A 6,026-nucleotide genomic window follows, 5' to 3' on the forward strand; every position below is an offset into this window, starting at 1 on the left:
TTTTTTAAAAAAAAAATAAAAATTAATTGATGTGATTTAAAAAAAATATATATTAATAATTAAATTTATTTTTATGAAGAGTAAATAACGCTCACCGAACAAAGCAATTAATGTTCATTCCCGACAAGCTAGCCATTTGGTATATAGCTTCTGTTGAGTGACTACATCAAGGAGTCATGGACCATTGGACCCACTAGTTTTGCAAGAAGAAGAGGAGGTTGGAGAACGATGAGAGAAAATAAAAAACAGAAAAGAAAGCTCTAAAGAAAATAATAAATGGACGAAAAAAAAATGTGAAAACGTGTAACTTTTCGAGTGGCTATTGTATATGATATTTGTAGGGAGGCAGACAATCGTCTGATACTGATAGGGATTTGTCTTCAGGTTGCAGCGGTTCGTGGTAAACGAGGAGAATGAAGCGATAGAAAATGTTTCATTTGACAGGGACACCATCGTTTATTTATTAGAGAGAATTAGAGAGAAGAAGAGTAAGAGGAGAGTAAATACTGAATTTTGAAACATTTGAGGGACTATGGCCCCCTCTAATTAAGTTTGGAGGGCCAGTCCAAGACATCAGGGATAATCCAGTTCTGATGCAATGGTGCAAGATTGTGGTTCTAACTAAATCAAGACATGGAGAGTAAAAATTACGAGTGAAAATTTAGAACCGCTAACCGTTTAATATATATATATATATATATATATATATATATAGTTTTATTATATATATTTATTTGTATGTTGTGTATAAGACTACAAGTGAAGTGATGATTTACAAAAGTTGTTGTAATTTTATTTGTATTATATGTTGTATAGATTCGTAAAAGGTGACTAACAGAGATTTTGGTATATAGCAATTTTTAATGCTAAAATGACTATGAAAAGGAAAAGAAAATTGTTTAAAGTGAGCAAAAAAACGTTTAAAGGGAGCCCCAAAACCAGTCCAAAATCGGCAAAAAAAAAAAAAAAAAGGTCCAAAAAAAGTTGTTAGTAAAAAAACGGTTATTCGAATGTGGTTAGCCGATGTGGTGGCGGTTAGTGGTTTTAGCCACTAACCGCTAACCGCAACCGCCTTTTCGCTCCTAATAAAAATATGAAATACACTAATTACATGATCAATAAATAATACCTAAAATATTTACAATAGCTAATATGGTAGAATAAAAAATATTAACACAACATGCTGAGAATATTATGAAATATTCTAGTACAAATATGGTAGTATTGTAACAATGGTAATATACCAATATTCTCTTAGACTTTAGATAGTAACACCAACTTGAGTTTAAAAACAAGACCACTAGGCCAACCAAGTAAATGAGATTGCATGATTGATTTCTAGAAGAAACCTATTGTAGATATAATGTATGATAAAGTAACAATCAATCTCGATATGCCCCCAAATTTCAAAGAGCATATTAGAAGCATATTTGACAATAAAGAGATAATAATTAACCATCAGCATCCGTCCCCAAGAGGTAATTCAATCGGTTGGGACCACACTTAATAAAGTGAATGTCACTAGTTCGAATCCTCATCCCCCCTCTTGTGTGGACATATCAAAAAAATAAAAAAATAAATAAAAATAACCATAGCATCCGAAGTAACATCAAGGCCAAAAAAAATAGCCCGAGTGTCTCTAAGTCCTCCATCTCAAAATGTTGACTAAGAGCATAATAAAGACCTTGAATGCCAAAAATATCATCACCAGTTAGAATTATAAAGAAAAATCAAATAGCCTCTAAGAAATTAACACGTGGCAGGAAGACTCAAATAGCCTTAAAAGAAAATAACACGTGGAAAAATCCAATACAATGAGAACAGAGTGGGTTCCTCAACAACTTCAAAAGGCTGAAAGTATCTGACTTCGTCAAACACGTTGTACAGTTGAACGCTTTTTCTACCACATGAGAAGAATTCATCCCCCCAAACAAAAAGGAATATAAAAGGAAAGAATTGAGCAAAAAGTGAGGGCTTTTATAATTGGTCTGCCTAACATGTTTCCTAATTCTGAGCTATCTTTCTTCTTAACTACCCAAATCAACCATAACACACAATTTCATCTAAATATAATATACTTTCTTCTTCTATAAATCTCACTTTTGGAGAAAATAAAGTCATATATATATATATATATATATATATAGTATATGTTTTTTTTAATAGCATTAATAAAAAAAAAAAAAATTAAAAGTGTTTCTCACATACTGAAGGGGACATACGCATGACAATTTTAGAAACTGAATTTGAGAAATTTTCATACAATCCAATTTATAAGAAATTTCTTTCCTAAATAATTTATATCAACCTTGAATTAAAGGTTAGTGGATTCAACGCTAGTTATTTGAAATGGACATAGTTTTCGTTTAAATTGAGATGGAAAAATTTATTTTAATCTAGTCTATAAAAGTGGCATGTGTCGTTTTTTTCTTTTTTTTTAGTAACATGTGGGATGCATATGAGTTTTTAAGAAAATTTATTCAAACTTAATCTCTATTATTAAAATAGCATGTGTTTTTCACATGTTCAAGGGCCATATGTCACTTTTATAAACTAGATTTAAGAAAATTTTTCCAACCTGGGTTGGAGAAAACTCTATCCATTTGAAATTATTGTATTGGTTGTTATCGCAATGTGAAAGTGGGTGCATTCAACTATGACTCTTTTAGGAATTTGATTTTATATTATATTAATGCATACTTTATCCTTGTAGGAATTCTCTGTTTTTTCCCCCAATCTAGTTATCTTAGAAATTCATAGTCTGTGTCTCCCCACTGACTTTGCTTCACTTCCAGCCACCTTCCTACGTTTTTAACTCTTTTTAAGTACATCCTCTCTGCCCTCATAGAATCAGCACAACATGAACACCCTGCAAATTTCCTCATCTCTCTCCCTCTTTTTCACTCTATCGTCTATCATGTTTGGTTTACAGAAGCAAGTTTACAAGCTAATTCGTCCGTCCATCATTTGGAATTATGTTATCTTAATTGCTACCCATTTCAAACAGGTACTCAATCTCTTGCTTCATCATTCTTTCCCTCACGAATCCGATAGCAGCAATCAAGAACTAAGCATACGTCGTTACAGCTGCAATTCTGGGTGTAGGAAAGAAACAGAGTGTGCAGTTTGTCTGTGCAAAATTGAGGAAGGAGAAGAGATTAGAGAGCTGAGATGTGATCATCTTTTTCATAGAGTTTGCTTGGACAGATGGGTTGGATACAAGCGTGCAACCTGTCCCCTTTGCCGCGGTTCGCTATTTCCATGGAGGAGAACTGCCGCTGAGCATGGGGTGGAAGTTCTGCTTTTTAAGTATTGTTCTTTCAATTCCGGCGACCGCCAGACGTGGTGGCTACGCTGAATTGGGTACAGCTGATTCACCTTCTCAAGCCAGTTCAAAAATCAAATGACAAACCTGCAGATAATGATATGCCTCATGATAAACACGCGTTTTCTGTAACATTTTTCATATTGCTTGAATTCAAATGTACTCTGCTATTAGGTTATCTTTCATCTCTGCATTTATCACACTCGTACGGATATACTGTATCCTATTTCCAATTCCAATATACTCTCTTACCATTTCAAAATTAATTGCAATGACCCTCATGCGTGAGCATTCTCAGCAAACTCCTTATAAAGGAGTTTGTTCCATAAGTTTAAAAAATATATTCAAAAAAATCACAAAAAAATTCTACAGCAGACTTTCTAAATGAACCGTAAACATTAGAATTGCTACAATAGAATCCAATGTTTTGAGTTCCACTATCGTATTCCTTATGATTATTAAAACAATAAAAAAATAAAATAATTATCTCTTTTCTCTCCTCTCTCCTTTCTCCTCTCACAATTCTCTCTCATCTCTCATCTCATATATATATATATAATATAATTAAAAAAACAAATATTTTAAGTATATAGGGAATGATTAAGAGAAGCTATTGAGGTGTATTTTGATATAGAGAAGTAAAAAGTAGTTTAGATCCTTAAATGTAGGAAAAATGACGAGGAAGCTGCTAGGAATGCTTTTAAGCAATGTGACCTTATAACCATCTGCTATCAAGGGTAGCCAGTAATGATTAAGCTTTTGCTGATATAATCATTTACTTTTTTCTATTAGCTTAAATTTTTTGAATAACTGGTGATTTAAAATGGTATCAGAGTTAAAGATCATCCAATCAAACATTTGACTTTGTTCAATCACTCCCTATTTAAATTAAACACGGTAAACCTCACCTATTAAAAAGAGAGTGAGTGTTCAAGTAATAATTAAATGATTAAATTTATCTATTTTTATCCACTTAAGCTTTTAAGATAAATGGTATTTTAACACCGCGGTCCAACATTTATCTACTTAACATTTAGTCATACACGAAGTCTTGTATGGAGGCAAGTTGGTACAACTGAGACAAACTTTACAGCCAATCAGGTTCCTCATTCTTCCAAGTGTGGTGGAAATTAATGTAAGGTATAATAATAATATAATATAGCTTCGGAACCAAGGAATGGAAACAGAAAAGTAAAAAAAATAGAAAACAATAAGAAAAATAAATAACCTACTATAGTGAGGCAGGCGGCAGCCCTGGATGAACACCATTTTCGGATGATCATGCGTCAATGCTTTATACAAAAAAAAAAAAAAAAGTCTTGTGGTCTTCTCTCATTCTTTCTCTTTTTATTCTAAGCATATCCATCTCTTTCTATTCTAAGCATGTAGTCAACGTTCAATGCTCTTGAGGTCTTGTGCATGGGAACTTGGGGTGGGGATGCTACCACGGTCCACGAGTCTCCAGGCTGTCTCAGCTTAACTTTTCCCCTCAATTTCTCTTTACCCTTTATTAGGTCCGAGAGGCCTTCTATGTGGTCATGGCAGAAAAAATGAGTTTTCTGCCTTCCATTAAAATATTGAGGCAGAACGGCTATGGCGTGGCAGCGGCTAAACCAGCGGCGGCATGAGTAGACCCACAGCTAGGTTGCGGCTAGACCCAGCTGCCGTGACCCACGGCAGGCTCACAGCCTGAGACCCGACGTGGGTCTGCTGACTCACACGGATCTTAGGCTAGGTGGGTTAGCAAACCCACACTGGGTTGCGGCCCTGCAACCCGCATGGGTTGCAGGGCCCACAACGGGTCTCAGGCCGTGAGCCCGCCTTAGTCAACAGTCCCCCCCCCTCTCCTCTCTCTCACCGTAGACCCAGCCGTGAGATTTTGTGGATCAGTTGAGATAAAAATCTAGTGTTTACATATTTAGATAATTTTTGTGAATAGAAGTTATACTCATTAGTTCCACCTCAATTAGATGGTATAATTAATAGTCTAGAGCATAGATAAAATTCACATGTTCAAATAAATTTTAAATTGTTCGGCTACCCGTCCGAATAAGTACGTCTCATCTATATGGTTCAAATTGCTACAACCATCATGAGAGAGCATAGATGAGACTAACCTTTATCTGTCCAAATAAATTTTCAATTGTAGGTTACCTACTTGGACAAATAAGTAAATGTTAAATGTAAGATCCATATTTTCATTGTTCTTCTAAAATTGATATGATTCTTAAAATTATCATTAAATCTATAATAAATTATAATAAAATTTCAATCTAATAATAATCTTAAAAGCCAAAAAACAGGACATTAGTATAACATTACTATTAGATCGCTAATTGCGGTCGATCTCAATCCATTAGATTCACGTGGTAGTCTCCTTGACATTTCATTACGAAGACGAGGACTTGGAAAGAGGGGGCAGCTCAATAAAAAATTTATAGGAGCCCTAGGAGTCGCCTAACTGGCCTAGGCATCCAGCCGGTCCTGCTTTGAAGTCCATTCCAGGAAACATTTCTTTATGAGAGAGAGAGAGAGAGAGACTTACGGAGACCGACATGGATTGCCATCTATTTAGATTGTGATTTATGAAAAGCAATATATATTATATAGGCACTGTTGCACTAAGGCACATATTCATTCGAATTATGAAATGTCTACAACACTCTTAATTATTTGAAAATTGTTGTAAATGTGCCTGGAG

The sequence above is a fragment of the Corylus avellana genome, chromosome ca4, assembly GCF_901000735.1.
Source record: "Corylus avellana chromosome ca4, CavTom2PMs-1.0".
Lineage (NCBI taxonomy): Eukaryota > Viridiplantae > Streptophyta > Magnoliopsida > Fagales > Betulaceae > Corylus > Corylus avellana.